This window comes from Lissotriton helveticus, chromosome 3_1 (genome assembly GCF_964261635.1).
Source record: "Lissotriton helveticus chromosome 3_1, aLisHel1.1, whole genome shotgun sequence".
Classification (NCBI taxonomy): domain Eukaryota; kingdom Metazoa; phylum Chordata; class Amphibia; order Caudata; family Salamandridae; genus Lissotriton; species Lissotriton helveticus.
In genome coordinates this window covers 751,863,817-751,886,043 of record NC_136061.1, presented here as the reverse complement: position 1 = coordinate 751,886,043, position 22,227 = coordinate 751,863,817, and positions in this window count along the sequence as shown.

The window sequence follows — 22,227 nt, the reverse complement described above, 5'->3', positions numbered from 1 at the left end:
GTTTCACATAGTCAAAATGTGTCTTTGGACAAACATCTGAAAGCTTTCATAGAAAAGACACGTCAAAGGCCAGTTAAATATCTATTATTTGCACTCCTACATGTATATAGGGGCTGCTGTGATGGAGTAAGGATTCAAGAAAACGAAAACTTGGTCGGAGTTATCCCTTATTAACAGTGCTAATCAGTAGAAATAGTAAAGAAAAGGAAATTAATATGAGCACAACATTTACATATGGGAAGAGAGCTGGAGGCAAGCTATGCAAGCGCAGTGAAGTCATGATATGACCCGATGACCGTGTGGCTGAATGGCTGCCAAGATTCAAGGACATGAGTTCTGTGAAATTTATTCTTGACTGTGGAACTGCATTTAAAAACGTTATTTGATTTGCAACATTAGATCTATGGGAATTAAGTAGAATTAAGTTATGAATGAGCTAAAGGGGAAGGGTTTGTCAAACAAGAGAGAATTATTAAAAAGGAATATGTCAGCATTAAGTGATGGCAACTCCTCTGCCCCTGCCCAATCAAAGTCTGTATCCCATCGATATTTGCAACTTTTGAGGGTGGGAGATGCAGAAAAGAAGACTATAACTAGAGTGACTTAAAGATTAGTAATTGTCATGTGAGCGAGCGAGGTATTCGAGATTGACATCGATGCTGAGAGAGAAAGATTTGAGAGAGGCGAGAGTTGCTGCTGCTGAGGAAGGAGAAATCAGACTGGGAAGATTCACACCTGAAAGACAACCTGATTAGATTGAAGATTCCGGAAGAATATCGAGGAGGCAGAGAGTGTAAGAGAGGGATGCGCCCTGGTACGTCGGGTTTGTAGAGAAGTTTAGTAAGTATTGCCCTGTCCTGATCCTGTCCTATAGTCCTTGTCTCGTGATTCCTAATCAGGGACCTACACCAGTCCTTTGGCCAGAGGGTTGGTTTTCTGTTATCACCATTGGGTAACTATTATTCTGTCTTAAATTTGCATATCTTTTGCAAATGTATGATTTATTATGCATTTTGTCTCTACATATATCCACTCTTAATGCATTGATTTGTTGAATGATTCTGTGAATTTGAATGTATTTGCTAAAATAAATTTTCTCTCCCATGAAAGTTGATAGAGTTTGCACTGTGAATTTGTACTAATAAGCATTCATTTATGTCTGAGATTAGATAAAATTCATTGAATCTCACCTGGAGTCTGTAGTTATTTCACTTTTTGTAAATTAGTTAATTAAGTGTGAATATCACCATCAACTACTCAACTAATGGTCCATCAACCAGAGGAAAGTGTGTTGATCTGTGAAGATTAGCTAGGTATTGAAATAATTTTCTTAAATGATTTTGAGGATACAGAGAATTACCTAATCAGAGCTGAAGTGGAATTATAAAACTTGACCGCCAGCGAAAACAGCCAGGGAATTTGAATGTGTATATGGGCCCCATTGACATTTTTCTTGACTTGGAAGTGTTCATCCCTGGCCTTTCGCTGGATCAATTTTTCTGGTAGCAGAGTGATGGTTATTATTAATTAGTTTGGTGATTATTTATTATTGAATAATGATTACTGATTATTAAACTATATGTTTAGCACTGAGAGTTAGTGTTGTGTTCTATGTTGTCTGGAAGTACAGGTACAGAGACACCTGGGAATCCCGGGAACGGAATTTAGAAGAGTGTGGTAAGGAAATCACACTGTAGAAGGTTACTCGTCTGTTGTCATTATACATAAAAGTAACGCAGGACTGTAGGGGCTTTATTAGGGAGTATATCGTATGAGTAGAGTGTGAGTGACAGCAAAGGGCCCTCCAGTGAAACTTTGGCCTTACCCAAAGGAGGAGTATCCCTAGAGGAGTAATAGGTACTCCCCGAGCTTAAATGAAGGGTAAATATTGGTTTTTACTCGTAGTGACAGGAAGTGCTTTCTCTTTGAAGCGAGTGAAGAAACTATCTTTGGTTTAGCAGAGCAGACAGAGTAGCACTGTTTTTACGTTGTCACTAACAGAAATTTATAAAGAAAAGTTAGAAAATATATTGTAGTATTACCTTGTGAAGGGAGGGTCAGTAGCAGGAGTCATACTGACGTCACAGAAAGTCGCGGTGGTATTGGTCGAAACAGTGGGCGTGTGAATAGTGCAGATTGAAAAGGGAGGGTCAGTAGTAGGAGCAATACTGATGTCACAAAGAGCCGCGCTGGCATTAGTCAGACAAGTGGGTGTGTTCTAAGCTTCGCTTGATCAGTAGGCAAATACCATGCTGGTATTGGTTGTGGAAAAGGATACATAGTGAGACTGATTATTGGCGTGAGTCGCGCTGGTATAGGACGAGTGTTAACAAACAGGATTGATGAAAATACGGAAGAGTATTTTTAATTTTACCTACTGAATTAGTTAGTTACAAGAACCAGAAGAATTAAGCTGATTAATAAGATCAAGAATTTCTTTGGGAAGGACTAGCGTATAGTAACTAAGGGGGGAATTCTTATGCCACCTCCTAACACGCCTCCTTCCTTTATGATGGTGGAAAGTAAATATCATACATGTGTGGGGTTGGAAAAATGGGTGAAGTACACAAAAGGTGATGGTGTTCTAGCTTTCCCAGAACATCATACATTTAGGGCCTCATTATGATGGAGGATTTTCCGCCTCCCCCGGGCCGGCGGAAGTCACCTCCGGCCCGGAGGAGGCGGAAAATCCTCTGCGGACTCACCAAAGACCCACCGCCGCATTACGATGGCTGGTGGGTCTTGGTTTCTGTCCGCCGCTTTTCCGCCGTGGTCGGATTACAACCGCGGCGGAAAAGCTCTCATTTGGCTGGCAGCGTCTATCAGACACCGCCAGCCGAATTAGGATGCATTTCTAAACATGCTTTTCCGCGGCGGTTTTTCCGCCGTGGAAAAGCATGTGTACTTTTGATTTTGGGGGCCCGTGGCGGGCCCCCAGGGTGTTGGCGGGTGGGGGGTGCACATGGGAGGTACCTATGGTACCCCCCAGCATTTACATGCACAAAGCGGCAGGCACCGCGCGGTGCCTGCCGCTTTGTGCATGTAAATGTTAAACATGCACTTTTAACATTGCGGCGGGTGCTGCTTGAAGCAGCACCCTCCGCAATGTTAAATATCCAGGATGTGACCACCAGGGTGGCGGTCACATCCTAATCGCACATGAGGGAATGCCGCAGCCCATGCGGACGTTCCCTCATCCTCTGGGGTCGTGGACGGACGCAAGTCCGTCCGCGATCCTAATGACGCCCTAAATGTGAGGATTCTTCAGAATTTGAGAAGTAGGATGAATTCATTAGAACCAAATCCTAGGCTAACACAGTATGAGGCTTTGGAGGAATGGGAAGTTGAGGCATATGAACGAGAGAAATACAGTGGAGGCAGAAGAATTAATAGAGGATTTTTACCCAGATACCCATTTGACACACGAGGAGATCAAATGAAAAGATGGATAAATGCTGTAGTAACTGAGAGTTTATATCCAGTATTAATGGCTGAAGATCAAGAAGGGAGCAAATGTAAAGAAAAAACAAAACACTTAGGTGTGACAGGAATAGGGGGTGACGAAACTGATGATGAGTTGTTGGAAGATATTCTAGTCAAAAGACCTCTGCCTTATCAAGAAAGTGCTAGCGGTACAACTCAAAGTGCTCCTATGATGGGAACACTATTGGTTCCACAAGTTCTATATGATCCAACAGTCATCCGAGTATCACAAGAAAAGGAAAGGGATGCATTGAATAAAACAAAAGAAGAGATAATTCAGAAAATAAATTAGCTAGGTATGAATGCCGAAGCATTGACAGTGCCAGTAACTATTGGACCTGTTATTCTATTATATGGTGACAACGGAGGTACACCAAAGTCACAAAATGTGGCAGTCTCACAGAATGATGTTAGAAAAGAGATAGTGATGCTAGAAGATTAAACTAGTGAGAGTGATTCGAACACCTCATTATTAGATCTCCAAAATTTGGAGACAGACTGAAACCCCAAAAAGAATTTCGCCCATAGATACAAGGAGGAAAGTAACAACTGTTACTCAAGTGGCAGGGAATTCTACTGAATTTTCACCAGAAGAATTAGAAGAATGGGCAAAAAGTCTAGAAAAGAATAAACATCAACCACAAACTATAGATGTAAGCAAGTTGAGAGTGGATTTGGAAGAAATGCTTATTGGTACGATAAGTCCAGACAGATTAGGTTCATATGGAGATGAAGAATTATTGTTTTTATGCAAAAGTATAACATGGAGAACAAAGAATCTTCATGAGAAGATAGTGGAAGCAGCTTTAGAATTTGCAATAGATGTGGAAAAATATTACAAAAACCACATAGATCAGAATTTACTGAAAAGGGTTTAGAAAGTTTGAATGTGTCAGGAAGGAGATTGCAAATAAAAGCATAAATGCCCATTTTGAAGAAATGGGGAGACGTAGATTGATGGAGAAGTAGATTGATAAAAAAGAGAGATGATGCAGCTACAAAAGAAGCATCTACATTCCTGTTAAGGGAAGCAGAAAGGGTTGAAACGATATGTCCGATGAGAGAAGTTCCTGGTGGTGGATATGTTCATGTTCCATGGAGTAGACAGGATATTTTGTGCTTTACGAATGACTTCCTTAGATTGAGAGAGAAACCAATTGAATGGTACAAGCGGGTAGATAGATTTGTAACGGTTTCAAAGGTGTTGTTGAAAGATTTGGACAGCCTGTTTGATATAGTGGTACCAACTGATTTGTGGACAGAATGTAAAATTACAGTTGATTGGCCAACAGAACAGTATCCTAGAGACTCAAAGACAGGTGCGTCTTCAGAGGAAGTAATGAAGAAATATCACCAAGTGATTACTTTTCTGAAAGGGAAAATTCCTCCTAAAGAAACAGATTGGGTTAAGATAGACAGAACAACCCAAGAACCCAAGGAGTCAGTGCATGTATACTACAAATGTTTGCTAACGGTGTTTAAGCAGTATAGTGGATTCGAGAACATTGGTGATAAAGATAAGGGACATTTTGTATATAGGTTTGTGTATGGATTAAGATCAGAAATTAGTCAGATGATTCAACAGCATATGCTTTTCTGGCAAAGTAAGTTGATTGATGATAATTTGAAATATGCGAAGTATTGTAGTGATGACATTGATGCAAAGCACAAAAAGTTAAAAAGAGAAAAAAATGTGGGCACAAGTGAAGTTGGCAGGACACCATTTTGAAAACTTCTGGTTCTCAAAATGATAACCCGATGAATTGGCAGAATCAGAACAGTCAAGTGTCAAATGAAAATTAAGGAAAAGGACGAATGAGTAGAGAAGAAGCGAAAAAGAAATATCCTTGTCATGGGTGAGGAAAGCTTGGACAGAATGAGTGTAGAAATATTCAACAGAATAATGGGGTAAATCAAATTTTAAATCTGCAGATGCAGACTGAGGTGGTTGCGAACCAACAACAACAGCAAAAGGTAGTTACTCTTCAGTTGCAGGTGCCACAAGCCCCTATGCCCAACAATGTGAGCGCTCAGGTGCAGATATACAGTGTAACACTGGATTTCGTGGAGAAGGTGGTAAGAATACACAGACGGTTGAGGAATATTGGATGCAGTAGTGAGAGTGATTCAGAGATGTCCCAATGATGGTGCCTGAGGGGGGGAAAGAGTGCGTGTTTGGAGCACCTTTGGCGGTAGATCAGTCAGGTCTATTTGTTGATGGAAAGGTTGAAGGAAATTACATCACTTTTCTATTGGATACTGGAGCTACCTGTTCTACTGTGAGAGTAGCAGAAATGTCAAGCCTACCCCTCTCAGGAGAAACTATCCAAGTTGTAGGAGTCTCAAATAAACAAATGAGGACCCCAGTCACAAAACCAATAGAAGTAAACATTGATAATTTCAAAGACATGCATCGGTTTGTAGTATGTGACTCAAGTCTGGTGAATCTGTTAGGTAGGGACTTGCTATGTAAGATGAACTGTACCATCTTCTGTCCGCCTGATAGTGTTGCTTTCCAAACACCTGGTGAAGATGTTGCTTTCAAAATGATGTTGGCAAAATAAGGAACAGAAGTGGATGAGATGTTTTCACTTCTTACTGAAAGTGATTTGCCTGATGAATTGAAAATCACAGTGATGTCAAATGTGTGGGATTTTACAGGAAAAGAAATTGGTCTAATGGTAAAGGTAGACCCAGTTAAAATTGTGGTGAAAGAAGGTGCGATATATCCAAACATACCACAATACAGAATGAGTCCTAAAATAAAGGCAGGAGTTACTCCAGCTATTGATCAAATGATTGAACAAGGTATTCTAAAAGAAATATTGAACAGTCCTTGTAACTCACCAATCATGTGACTTAAAAAGCCTAGTGGAAAATATAGAATAGTGCAAGACTTGAGGAAAATTAATAAGATAGTAGTGCCCTGTTGTCCGGTAGTACCAAATCCAGCAGTGACTCTTTATCAGATACCATGGGATGCCCATTGGTACACTGTGATTGAATTGTGCCAGGCATTCATTTCAATTCCATTGCATCCGGATAACCAATATATTTTTGCATTCTAGTTTCGGAGACCGTGTTTTGGCATGGTGCCCCTAAATGTTTTTGTAAATGTTTTTGAAATGAAAAAAACATGTAATTATGTCATGTTTTAAAATCCTTGCAGTGACAATCACCGATGGGGAAGAAAGGGGACTCATAGTTGGAGTCTGTTTAGAATCACAAAAGGGTTCTACCTCTCAGCTGGTATGCGACAAGATAGCTGATAGAGGGTAAATATAGTGGATGTATGTGTTCTTTGGTCTTGCCACATTTTTAGCTTAATAAGTGTTGTATTTTATTAATTCTTTACAGCTGTGAAGACGATGTATGTCCAAGGCAGTGGCTAAAAATACACAGTGCCCTGAAGAAATTGCCAAAAAGTCAAGTGGCAATGAAACATGTTGGCAAGTGGAGTATGGTTAGATAAGTAGTAACCACACTCACTTTTTTAACTTTCCACAACCAACACTAAGGAGAAAGAATAAAATTGGAGATCCGTGTTGCTTGTGGTATCTATGTTGTTTTTGACTTCAAATTGTGTCATTATTGTTCGTTTTACACTGCATGTATTCACAAACACTACTTTTGTTTGTTGATTTGGACACATTTCTCCTGGCTTGATGGCACCAATGATGAGAACAGGGCAATCCTGGTGAATACCTGCCAGGTTCCCGTTGGTGGTTCGCCCGTGAGGTGCCATCTTGCTTACACACACTTTTTTCCTTTCTTGTCTATACGTGACACCTGGGTGTGTGTTGTCTGTTGTCTCACAGCTGTTATTTTATGAAGAGGGTCTGGGCGAATTTTAATCATGGCACAATATGGATGTATCTCCTACCCCATCAATTGAAAGAGGGGAGGATAGTTGCAACGTTTAGCGACATAGGATACACCATTAATTATTATTATAAATGTAATGAGTGCCTTGGGTATAGGTTTTTTCTAGTGAAAAAATTGTTGAGTGGAGGGCGACCTATGACCCTAATTCCCTCTAGGCTCCTTGTTTATAGACATGGTGCCGAGTTCCTCAAGGGTACAAAGAGAGTCCCTCGATTTTCAATCCAATTCTGAAAAAATGCTTTGAGAATTTGGTTATGCCAGGAAATTTGGTTTTAGTTCAGTATATTGATGACCTATTGGTGGCATCAAAGTCATGAGAAGCTTGTGTCATTGATACAATAGCTTTACTGAACCATTTAGCAGAAGGAAGACACAAGGTGTCGCCAGAAAAATTACAGTTTTGACAACAAGAAGTTCAATATTTAGGACACAAGATAGAAAGAGGAGTCAGAAAAGTGACACCAGAAAGAATAAAAGTGATACGACAAATGAGTCTGCCTAAAACCGAGAAGGAAGTCTGAATATTTTTAGGAGTGGTTGGATACTGTCGTCAATGGATCAGTGGATTCTCACTGCTTGCAAAACCTTTAATAAGGTTGACACAAAAGGATGTGATGGATCCGATTGAGTGGGATGATGAAAGTGAAGAAGCATGCATAAAATTGAGAGATTGTTTGTGTCAAGCACCAGCATTGGTAATGCCAGATTATACGAAAGAGTTTGTTTTGTTCTGTTGTGAAAGGGAAGGTTATGCACTTTCAGTGTTAACACAGAGGCACGGACTGTCCCGACGTCCAGTAGCATACTTTTCTGCTACAATGGATCCAGTGGCTGTGGCATTACCTGGCTACTTAAAAACAGTAGCTTCTACTTGTGTGAGTCTGGAACAGAGGGCATGGATTGTGATGGGACATCCCATAAAGGTGTATATGCCACATTCAGTCGAGATCCTTTTAAGAAGAACTCGTACTCAGCATTTGACCCCTAGTCGGCTGACTAAGTATGAAAGAGTAATATTGGGTGTGACAAGATGCACCATGGTGAATCAAGCAACCTTTTTGCCTGATTCATATTGTGAAGAAGTGAATGAGGAATTTGACAATGATTGTTTAGATGTGACAGAAATGTGTACAAAGCCTAGACGTGACATAATTGACGTTCCTTTGGAAGAGTCAGACTTTGTAATGTTTGTTGATGGGTCATGCTTGAGAAAGTAGAATGGAGAATTAAGTTCTGCTTATGCTGTATGTACCATGTCAGGCATCCTAGAAGCTTCCTGTCTAAGAGGACTGAAGTCTACACAAATAGCCAAATTGGTTGCTTTAACAAAAGCATGCAAAATTGGGAAGAAATTGAGAATAACCATATTTACGGATAGTCAATATGGTTTTGGGGTTGTGCATGACTTTGGCCAATTATGGCTGCAAATGGGATTTCCAACGTCTTCAGGTTCTCCTATTATAAATGTCAAAAATGTTAAGGAACTATTGGAAGCATTGCAATTGCCAAAAGAAATTGCAGTGGTCAAATGTGCCACACATAAGTTGGGAAATGATTCTGTGACACAGGGCAATCGGTACGCTGACCAAGTTGCACAATTTTATGTTCAAAATGCAATGTCTTTGAACAGAGGGTTGGAAAAAGAAGTTACCCATTGACCAATAATGTTTTTCTCTGCTTTTGAAACATGGGACGAAGTCAGACAGTTATAGGATGAGGCAGACACAAAAGGGAAGGATCTCTGGATCAAATCAAGTTGTACAAGAAGAGCGGACGATGAAGTGTGGGTGTGTCCAGATGGCAGGCCAATAATGCCAGATAGTTTATTATCACAAATGGCTAGGGTATATCATGGAACTACACACTTTGGGAGAGATGCCATGATTAGACATTTCAGAAAGACATGGTAAAATCCCAAGTTTAGGGTAATTGCAGAGAGTCTCTCCCAGAGGTGTTTGACCTGCCAACAGCAAAATCCAGGTAGAAAAACAGTTGTCAGTTGGGGAAAAATTGGAAAAGTAGAGGGACCATTCCCAAGACTGCACCTTGACTTCATTGAGTTGCCACTGTGCAACGGTTTGAAGTATGTCCTTGTCATTGTGTGTCTGTTTTCTCGATGGGTAGAAGCCTAACCCATGAGGAGCAATGACAGTCTCACGGTTGCCAAACTACGGTTGAGAGAGCTCATTTCCAGATTCGGATTTCCAGTCACACAAATTAATTTGTACAGCTTTCAAAATTGAGCAGAAATTATATTGCACCTATCGATCAGAAACCTCTGGAGTGGTTGAGCAGCTCAATGGCACAATAAAATCCAGGTTAGGGAAAGTGTATGCATCCACTTCACTAAAATGGCCTGATGCTTTACCCCTTGTATTAATGAGCCTTAGAAGCATTCCAGACCGAACAACAGTATTAAGTACACATGAGATCCTCATGGGAAGAGCAATGAGACAAGCATTTGTACCTTGAAACAAACTGATGAATATAACTGATAATCTAGTGTTGGACTATTGTAAAGAACAAGCTGATCAGGTACGTTCTGTGTCTCACCGGGTTGGAGAAGATGCAACCACACCACAGCCAAATCAAGCTCATGATTTGTGTCCAGGAGACTGGGTCATGGTAAAGAAGCACACGAGGAAATCGTGATTGGAACCCAGGTGGAAACGACCTCATCAAATTATATTGGTCAGGACAACAGCAGTGAAATGTGCTGGCTTTCCAAATTGGATCCATGCCAGTCATACCCAAAGAGTCCCAGGTCCACTTGACAGACAAGAGCAGCAACTGGTAGAACAAAGAGAAGAACCAGAAGCTGAAAGTTGTGAAGTCGAAGAAATCAGAGAAACAGACTCTGAAGAACACATTGACGATAAACGACCATGTATAAGTCAAGTAGAGTGGGCACCAGTTACTGGTTCTCAAAAGACTGCTGTAGAGGCCAAAGGAGAGCATGAACTTAAAAGACCAGTACGACTTGAGAAAAATTATAGAAGAATCTACTACAGAAAATCCAGATTAAGCTCAGTCAGAAAAAGAAGGACCAGAATGTCTAGAACAAATGCAAACCAAAAAAGCAGAAGAAATAGAGAATTGGGAGCAAGTCCAACAAAAAGAAAGATAAAATAAAAGGACACTTGAAATAGGTGAAGAATGTGAACAAGTAGTACAAACAAAAAAGACTTTCTCAGAAGGAAAAAAGGGAAAAAACTAGAGCTAGTAAATGAAGTATCAAGTCAAGTTGAAGAAGAACAATCGAAAAGAAAATCATTAAGGAGATCAAAAGATTGAAAGTTCCAAGCAGAAAATATAAGGAACCTGAATGAACGTACATTATACTTGAAGATTTTGAAACGAAGAACCTGAGAGTGACCTTATTGAAGGATCTGATGAAAGAAACTCAGACCACCTCAAAGAAAAAAGACTTTTGTGTAAAAGGTGGAAATTATTAAACAAAAAGAAGAAAAGCAACAAAGAGAAGGGGGCCATAAAGACAGAAAGCTTTTGAAGTGTGGGATCATACAAAGATGTTATTATACAATACATTTTTTTAGAGAAAATAACATTAGATATTAAAAATATATATATAATTTTTTTAGATACTAGAAATGGCAAAACAAAGGGGACTGAACATCCAAAATCCAGTATAAAAAGGGAGATATGTTAAATGTTGTTTGTGTAGTATTTCAATACTAACGTTGATATGTTTATTATTAACTGTCATAGTACCTGTTGTAATGGTAACTAACAATCGAAATAACATAAATACTAGTGAAAGAATGAATACAGTTACTAAGAAAATTACTACTACAGATTTAGAACAAATGGATAAGAGGATGTATCATCATGACATATCAAATAGTGATTTGTCATTAAATGTATTTAATAACTCCTTTATCAATATGTTGATACGATGGATGTGAGTGACTGTTTTGTTTGCATGAAACTACCTAATTATGTCTCATAAGGGGTGACATATCACCATCGTCCATTAACCTATGGTGTGTTCCGTAGTGTTGTGTCTAGTTTGTTCTATGTTACAGGCAAGTTGCAATATTATTACTCAAATATGGATTTGGTCTTTTCAGAAATATCTATTAGAAGAAACCTGAATCCAGTGCTTAGTACTAAAGATGCAGAGTTTATGGGTACATTTTTCCTAACAACGAACCCCATAGATATAACATATGCTCATAGAAATTACCTAACGTACCTTTTGCAGGATGAAGAGAAAGATTTTTAAATTGAGCAGAAGTCACATATACCGCCATGGGCTACTCACGAGGGGGACTATAAGAAAGGCGAGACTCGTGCTGAATTGTCCTTAGGCTTGTCAAAATTGGGGAAATTCTGTCTACATAGACTAAAACAGAGTATAATAGTATTTTTATTGGTACTAGTGAATGTGAACATACCTTCCTAATAATGGGGGAATGGGAACTAAAAGGTAGGACTGATCCAGTTTTCCCAGGAATTTATTACATATGCTGTAAAAATGCCTATTACATGTTGCCTGCATGATGGTATGGCATTTGTTATTTCGCCATAGTATTTCCGAAGGTATATCACATAACTAAGTACAATGAAATGGATGTAGTAAGTAAAAGACTAAAAAGAATTAAAAGAGCAAGTTTTTCAGAAATAGTAGGTGACATATTTGGTGCACTGATACCATCAGTTGGAGTCATATTTAACTCACATAAAATACGTCAATTGTCCACAGTAGTTGATTGTTATCAACAGATACTGCTGGAGGGTTCTTAATGATCAATACCGAAATGGTTGCAATCAGGTTTATGGTTTTGCAAAATAGACTTGCCCTTGATATTTTATTTGCAAAAGAGGGTGGAGTTTGTGGCATGTTGAAAGTTCAACATTGCTGTACATATATATCAGATAAAAGTAAAGGTATTGAAGGATATATCCAGAATATTACAAAGATTCATAAAGATTTTACCCAACTGAATGTTGACGTTGTTTGGGAAAGCCTCAGTACAAGTATTTCCACTATAGGTAGCTGGTTTTCCGCTTTCGGGAATAGTCTATTAGGGAAAATACTTTTCCGTGTATTCTCAATAGCATTAGTAATTTTGATGATAATAATGATCAGCCAACACATGTTTCGCCCAGGGGCCAGCAGGCTGGGCTTTCTCAAGGCATAAAATCTTCTGTTAATAGGATGTATTTCAATTTGGTGAAAGACCGGTGTACTTGCCAAAGGCGTCTTCTTCACTTCTGGGAATCTCTGCGGCCTGCTGGCCCCTGGGCGAAACACGTGTCGGCTGTTCATTGTTTTTGTACACGTTTTCGAATAAAGAAGAAGAGACTACCATAACCGAGTACTCAACTTTCTTTATATAATCGATTTCCACCCTACAAATCTATATGATTAAAAAGAGCACAAGCCAATCACACATGTGAATACTCACCTAGAAATAATCAAAGTTGAGAATGCGAAAGGCTGGCAGCTCTACCAGATTTGGGTTGACACTGTACCATTACCACCCCTTTAAAATGTGTGTCAAACTACTCTTTGACACCATAAAACTTTGAGATATTGATTTTTAAAGAATAAAGAGCACTTAGAAGCAATAAGTGTTTTGTATAACTAGTCACGCGGGACCGGGATAAAGTCAAATGTTCAGGCCGACCGTGATGGAGTGCATGTCTGTTACAGGGTCCCTGTGAGGCCCGCTGATCAAAAGTCCTTTATTAGTTTGCGTTGATGTTGAGGCTGTGTGGTGCAGTGGAGGCTATGTGCCAGTGTCAATATACGCAGAGGTGACTATGCGATGGTCCTGATCCATCCAGGAGTGACGATGAGTGGGCTCCTATGCTGCAATGTGGAGGTTCACCGTCCTTGCTGAAACCGGCCTAAATGGAGATGGTAGGGCCCTGCACCGGAAAGAGCATTGCACAGTGGTGTTTCCAAAGGCAATGCGTCGGGTCCCATCGACACAGATGTCGCGATGTATAGGTGTCAATGCAGCAGATGCAATGCGCCGGTTTGGATTCAAGCAACAGAGGTGATGATCTAGTTCTGAGCCGTGCAACAGCTGCGATACATCAGAGCAACAGAGTTCTGCTGATGCAAGCACTTTAGGTCTACTTCTCCAAGGGTCCAGGACTCGGATGGCAGCACTTGGCAGGATAGACTACCAGATGGAAGAGTCAAGGATACAGATCCAAACCTTCTTACCCAGGCAAGAAAGAAGCAGGCAGCACGCTATCACACCAAAGCAGGAGTCCAGCAGAGTAGCAGTCCTTTCAGCAGAACAGCAGTCCCTCATCCTGGCAGAGTATCCACAGGTCCAGAAGTGTACTGAAGTGGTGGTGCCTGAGGCCCAGTTCTTATACTGTTGTGTTTCATATAGGTACCTTAATATAAGCCAAGGGAACATCATACCCTTTTACCTACATCACCACCCCTACATTACACAGTAACAAGCCTTTTAAGGATTGAACGCCTTTTATGGACTGAAACTTCTACCTAGTTCTAGGCCTGGGTGCAGAAGGAGGGTTTCCTGAACAATGGTGTTCTATGACTTCATCTTTAGACACAGCATGAATAAATATTCATTAGACTACTCAGAAACCAGGTAGGGGCTATACACCACCTTCCTAATATCTACGCACAAGGTTCATCACATACGTCATCCTCATACCCAACAACGGCTAACACAAGAACAAGGCACAAAGGGACTCTATATACTTTTCTGTATAAATACAGTACCTCTTGCTAGCAGTAGTTAGAGGGAACCGAGACTTCCAGGCCGACACACTGACCAGAGACGCTGAGGCTCCAGCATGCAGAGGCTCCAGCTGACAGCGGTCTAAGCATCCCTTGCCGGGTGTCCAACTCAAGACCCGGATGGGGTCCCACACTCTCTTGCTTCAGGTAATAGAATTAGACTAATCCTAGAGGTATTCCTGGCTTCACACCTACTCACATGCGAGGTACACTTAGGTACATCTAGATAGGCATCGTAGGAGTATACGTATGCTTTCTTTTATCATGCATTTTATATCCATGTATTTGTTCATGGCTATTGCAAAATGGTAGAACTGTACTATCCTTTTATATTCACTGTACTGCTGATCATATATCTCTGCTACTAACGGTTGCAGCAGTACAAATATTATACACTAGAAGAACAACTGTGCAATAAATACTTATTGTAAACACGCCCAACTGTTTCTTCTGTGTAACTCTCTGAGACAGAATAAGTGAGCACGAGTGACTGAGCGAAAGGTAGAAAATTGTTTCCACGATCCTGGGGGATCGGGATGTCATGATCTAAGGTTGCCAGAAACTATTCTCTCCCCGATAAGAGGAGATTCTAGTGGCACTGTGAGCTAACGAATGCAAAACAGGCTAACATATCCGGTGGGCGTGCTCAGAGTTAGTCTGCCACCCATCCTACAGTTTATGTTGACCAAGTGCGCAGGTAGGGGTACTAAAGGAACTACATGGCATGGCGCCACCAACGTTGGTTTGGTACTTATTTAACAGTAGAATCTGAGTAGTTCAGTCATGCTTATTCTCAGAGACCCCTACCCACAAAATACCAGAGATGTCTGGTGTGGGTGGTCACAAACTCAGCCGCAGCTGAGTAGGTGAAATATCCTATTTATTGGCTACTGGTTAATCAAGCTTGAGAGGACACAGTGTTCCAAAACAATTGTGCATAACACCTTATCTTAGTTCCCTTGAACAAACATCTTCTTTACAGAATGACTGAGGGCAAAAATAACATGGTAGTAGATCTGCACCTCTCAGCCGGAGAAGAATATGCAAACGCAATTCAAATTGCACCTAAATTCAGACATACTATCACCCTATAACCGTTAGAAAATGGTTTAACTGCTAGGGGTGACTTAGTAGCTTTCGTGATTTAGGCACACAAATCAAACAAAACAGAGGTATTTTATTCGTGGGTTACATTCCCAGAAGCAGATGCTAGAACACATACATTTCACTCTTATACAGATGGAGATGCACCAGTGGAATGTGGTCCTTTCGAGGACATAGAAATTCCACTCACTTACCAGGAACACCAGTACTGGTTTAATGGAGCCCTACCCCACCTAACAGGATGACTAGGAGCAACATGGCCTATATTAGCTGGCTACACATCTCATCTTGACATTGAAACAATGCCACTCGGAGTCTTACTCACTCAACACAAAAATGTAATTAAAATTTACAGAATCTTGATGAAATTAATCATAAGGACTTTCACAGTCCAACCAGCAACAGTTGCAACACATGGAACTCATTCTCAGAGTATAGCAACTACAATCACTCCACAAACATTACACGCAGTAATGAGCAAGATGCCCACAAAACGTGAGCAAATGCCAATCTTGGTAGCTCAGAAAATAACTCAGCTCCAGGCAGCATTCCCGGATACTACCCCATTTGAAAAACACAGAATGCTAAGAATCTGCTTGCCCAAGGAGGTAACACCACAGTTAGAGGATTGTACCACTTGGGGTACAGTCTTTGCTGTCATATATACCAGGACTTTTGCTATTCCTTCATTAGCGGTGATACCGGATGTATTTAGACAAATACAGAATGAGTAAAGAGCAGAGCCTGCTCTGAACTTAGGAATGAAGTTACTAAAAAACTTTAACCAAAATAGCAGCTAATATTAAAGGGAAAGCAGCGTTAGTGGCAATCTGCCAATGCCTAAGGGAGTTCAGTCCATTAGACCAACCACACAAACTAACCAAAAAACTGAAACTGCGTATGCAGAATTAGGCAGAGACAGTTAGGGTGGAAAAGCTTTGAACCCGCAACTGATGGGCAGTCCTGAAAAGGACACTTCTAAGCAGACACCTACTTCTTCTAAAAAGAAGTAGGAAAATAAAAAACAACAAAATTACACAGAAAACAGATCTCAATCCTGAGGTAGATCTCCTCCAGAGGAGCCCTCTGAAAAGAGGTATAATCTCAGGAATAGGGATAATATTAGGAAACCTAACAGGTATCAGGATACTGATACACATTCCTCTCATTCCTTTCGGGGATCATCAAAAAACTCAGAGAGGGACGGACGGTCAGAACACAAAGAAGAGCGTACAAAGTCTAGAGACAAGCAACACGCTCAAGACTATACTTCCAAAAAACTAGAAAAGCCAAAATCAAAACCTCAATTTAAGAAAAAGAAATTTGCAGGTCTAAGGATCAGACATGCCCAGAATTCTGAGGACGCAGCTTCTGAATGGGGAATGGGATCTGAGGATGCTAGACAGTGTGGCAGAAGTAACAACAGCTTACCAGAACATGAAGGACTTGAATGATTACATCATGGTTGAAACACCAGATAAAAGGGTCAGCACCCCACATAAGTTACATGAAATAACACTCCGGATGAAGGGGGACAAGCACCAGGAATATAAAAGAACTCTTTTGGAAGAACTTATCATCTGGTTATGACATCTGTTAGGTGAACAAGATTGGCCGCAAGCATTCGTTATGGAGTGCCTAAGAGGACAAAATGTAATTTTTCCATATTTTTCCGACCTCGTTCCTGTACACCCTAAACATGCATATACACAAGAGTGGGCAGTAGGCCTTGTTCTAGCATTGTATAAAAATCACACTGGATGGGATGAGGACTCAACCCGTGATCCCGTAAAAAGTTTCACCTAATGTTCAGAATCAATACTCAATAATGCAGGAAGGTAAAATACAGGTCAGGGAGATCTTAGATCAACTTGAATATCAGGGGGTGATCGAAACATGCATCTCACCAATAAAAAATCCTTTGTTCCCAGCATCAAAACCCGACAATACATATCGTCTAGTTTTAGATTACAGACATTTAAACACTTGCACAAAAACCTTTGCAGTTCAAAATGCACATAGTGCCGCATTAATGAATAACGTTGTGCAGAAAGAATACAAAACAACACTTTTAATCTCAAATAGATTTTTCTGCCAAAATTTAGCGCCTGCAAGCAGGTATTTGACCACATTCTCAGCGCTGGGGTCCTAGCGACAATTTTGTTGTCTACCCCAGTTGCATAAGAACAGCCCCTGGATATTTTCAGCAAGGGTAACTGAGTTACTACAACATTTTGATGAAGAAGCATTGTCCAATGTGGGTGATATTTATCTGACAGACGATGACTTAAAGAAACACTTGACCAGGGTGAGCACCAATATTATGGGATTCTCCTCTGAGGGCTACAAATATAATTTAAAAAAATTGAAAATAGCCCACCTCACTGTCCTGTTTTTAGGATATGAGCTTTCAAGTGAAGGGAACAGCCTGGCAGCTAACTTTTTAGAAAAGTGTGCGCTGCTGCAACCTCCAAAAACATAAAAAAATGTACAATCAATACTGGGATTCCTGAATTTTGGCAGCACATACATTTTGGATTACGCAGAAAGAGTAACACCTTTCTACAACTTAATAAAACCTGACTTTTCAGTTAGACATTGGACACAGGAGCACACAAATATCCTACCTTCCCTACAAGAAGACATGATAGCTTCAAAACATTTACAAACACGCGTAAACATACGCCACTTGGTGATCCCTGTAATAGTGGGTTAATGCAGGTACACATACCTTTAATGAAGGTGAAATGGTACAAATCGCATACAAATCACACCTGTGCACAAATGCAGAAATGCTTTATACCTCAACAGAGAAAATCCTGATAGCAGTTCAGAAATGCAAAAGCCTTACATCTGAGATGGATACAATGGACTAATACTCGTACTGCAACGGATGTTGAATACAGATTTGATCCAAGTTTAAAAACACAAACATTCCTGCAATACGAACAAGAATATCCTCTGCCAATTGAAACCTTGCCTCTAGATCAGAATGAATATATTATTTACACTGACAGATCTGCTCAACCGGCCATAGGGAATAAGCAACAATATAGGGCGGCATGTGCTACCGTTAAAGGACACATGCAGGATGGCAAGTTTCATTCAAGTTGCACCAAGACGCAATCTCTAGGAGACTGCACGGCTCAGTTGGCAGAGCTAAAAGCATTAACACTGGCACTTACTCAAAGATGCTAACGGTGGCACAATTAAGCACAAAATTCTATGGGAACAGGAAGTAGAGTTGAAAAATGAACTACCAAGGGCTCACGTGATACATACACTGAGTCATCAATGTGATGGCGTTCACATTGAAGGGAATTTAGTGGCTGATGAAGCCACGAAGGGGGCCGTACGCACGGCTTCTGTAGCTGCAAGCACTCCTTCATAAATGAGAATAGACGCTGAGATCATGGTTGCTGTCATTGCTTCATGCAAGGGCAGCACAGTAGTACCAAAGAAATTTCCACTCAAATACTCCTACAAGTTAGATGCAAGCAACACTCCATATGCTCAGATTCCTGGAGTGGGGGATAGAGTAATACCAAATATGGATCACAGACAGGGTTTGAATGTTGCAGCCCACAAAGGTTTGGGCTCTGCGCATACAGGCATTACAGCGACTATTTTGTTATTCAAACAGAGCTATTAGTGACCAGGTCTAACCAAACAAACAAAAGAATATATTTTGCAATGTAACATCTGTAAGCAGATTAAATGCTCCACCGTAGCACGCCCGGCACAGACACCATTATTAAAATCTGACAAACCTGTTGCTTCTGTTTATCTGGACCACTTTACCATCTGATGGGGCCTACAAGTATATCTTGGTGGCAAGTGGATTCATGCTCCAGATTCCGATGGGTTGGCCTCAGCGCTCGGCTGATGCTCAAACTGGTATAAAAGATTTTCGTGTCTTTATAGGGACATACTCAGTTGTCACGTTACATTCTGACCATGGCCCTGTGTTTAGCTCTCTGACTTACAAAGAGGCCATGGAAAGTATGGGTGTAGCATTGTAAAACTCCTCTCTGTACCATCCTGAGGGAAATTCAGTTGTGGAGAGGAAAAAACGGGACTTAAAGCAATCTTTATCAGCTAGGTTATTAGGCAAGGGCGGTAGTTGGGTCAATCACTTATATGGGGTTCAGAGAGCAATCAACAATCAGCCAAGAAGTTCTCTAGGGGGTGTCACTCCATATGAGGTCCTATTTGGGATAAGAATGTGGGTCCCTGATCTTGATTGTGAAGGCATAGTGGCGGATGATGAACCATTTGATATCCATGATCGTTTGGCTGTTTTACAGGATCTATATTAATCCAGGAAAAGACAAAGTAACGTCCTTGCAAAACAGAACGCCATTGGGAAAGTAAAGGCAGTCACAGTAAAACCTGTCTGGATCTCAAAAGCTGGGGATCTGGTCAAAGAGAAAATAGCGGACAAGAAAGAAATCGGGCTATCCTACAGAAAACCTGTACCTGTCCTTGCAAGTCAAGGAACAAGAACTGTAATTTTGCCGACCCTTGCCAGAAAAAAGGAGAAACAAATTGTCTCAATCGTCTTAATCCAACCACACTCTGTGGCCGATACTAAGCAGTAGGCCTCGTGGACTCCACAGTAGCAGACGCCCTCCTCTCGTTACAATCCAAGAAGTTCAAACAGAAAGACTCATCATGTTTGAAGAGCCTCCTGTACGGAATGATGAACTAAGCAACAATGCTATGGAACTCGTTCCTCTTGAACCCGAAGTTCGACTTCAAAACCAAACTCAAATTAATAACCAGTTTGCAATTAGACCTAATACAGACGTCTACATCAACATGCCTCAACGAGAGCAAAATGCAATTTCGACAAATCCTGATGCAATTCCAACAATTGATCGAACTGCTTCTGGCTATTTGCTGAACTTTGATACGTTTTCCTTGGATCCAAGTGAACCGCAAACGACGCCAGCCCAACAAACACACAAGCAACGGAAAAAGAACTTTCTTCACTTTCTTCAAAAGACATACCTATTATCGCCTTGGGGAGTACTCTGGGTAATTATTGGGATACTGTATTTTTCTTTTCTGGTTAGGCTTAGTTATAACTTTTAGCATGCTTATTAATGGAAGATCCCTCCAGCAAAGCTCTACAGCCCAAAAGTTAAACTTGATTTTAAAGCCACATCAAACATCACATCTTGAACTAAGAGACTTGTCATCAGTGAACATTACATCAGTTCCTATACCAGACAGTATGGGACAAGGTTGATTTCAATATATTTGACTCAACCGAACTTTTAAAACTTAATCAGGTATTTAAAATTTCATTAAGTGATATCGTTATCTCCAGTACATTTTCTGATGATTGGGACACTGAAACTGTTAATAACATGTTGTTTGATTTAGAGAAAACTGCAGCATTTTCCAATACTGAAATGTTGAAAGGTTCCTTTGAATATGACACATTGTACTGTTACCAACATTATAGTCATAATTTTCTACAAAAATCTATAACACATAGAAATGTATTTGAGTACTATCAGTGGGAACATTGCCTTAAACCACCAAAGATAAGTTTGCAAACCTTTCCACAGAAATGTTCATACTTTTCAGGTTTTAACACCACTGACCCGACCTCATATTATTTTAAGGTTACACCAACATTGGCACTGAAAATGATGCTGACTAACACCAAAAAGATTTACAGTAGCGGCTCCTGGAGGGAGTCCTGCCGAGCGGTGACGCAGGGCAGAGGAGGGACAGGGTGAGGGGTAGTAACCACCCAGCAGCACTCCCTCCAGGAGCCGCTACTGCAGATTTACTCTGCTTCCTTTATTGCCTGATTGTTTGAACAGGGGTTTCACCTATGGAAAGACACAATAGACTCAATATCAGTCTGGGATTCTAGAGGCTGGCAAGTCCAGGGAACAGTAGCACTATTTAATGCATGCCTCATTCCACAGCAGATGATATTTCTAAATGAAACTGTGCAACAGGCATCCTGTCTTGGACTAGCCAAGATGAAGGGTCTTACTACACCTCGGTTTCCAACACCATCACAGAGGTGGCAAAATTCAACTACAAAGGAAGGGGCAACAGTAGATGACATTTTACAGTACAATAGACAGACCCAAATTGGAAAGAATGGATGGTTTGGCCCTTAGACACGAATATATGTCATAAGAGATTCTTGGGTATTACCAAAGGGTATAGTATCCACAGGCCAGACCCACGTTATGTACAACGAGAACACCCAGAGGTAGTGACATCCTACAGTGTTGGGAAGTTGTGCCTTGATTGGCTAGAAACCTCAACACTCACAGACATGAAACAACACTAATCTTTACTCTCACAATACATGAATCTTAGGGATTTTTTATTAGGCCCGAGAAAAACACGTCAGAAACGTTTCATGTATGCTGGCATTTATCCGACCTATAATGAAATTTGGAAAATATCCCAAGAGGCAGCAGAGAGAATATGGGAAACAAACCGTATTAACTTCGAAAAATCAATAGCTGTTGTAGACAATGGCTTAACAACTTTGTCCTCCAGAATATATTCTTTAGGCAACATTGTGTCTTCTGAGATTGACATCCTAGAACAAGATTTGGCCATATTACAACAAGGGCAATCTCAATTACATTCCATCATTTTATTGAGCCGGTTGCTGCAATCATTGCGTGCAGGCTTTGTTGGCATTTTATCAACAGTACGTCTCTGTTGTCTGTATATAATCTAACAGATAAACAGGTTGAAATGGCACAAAGGGGAGCTAAATATACAATGCTGTGTATTGAAAAACTGGATAAACTACAATTTACAGTGACGGAATCACCATAGACAGAATGGCTAATCCATGACCAAATGACTCTACTGGTCACTATTTTATAGTTCAATATTGCCTTGAGAAAAGGCAGGCAGATATGAAAAAATGGGTACGGAATACATTAAGGAATCCTGGGAATTACCATATAGATTTCGATGCCGGAGTGGGGATCGAGAAGTGTTTCTTA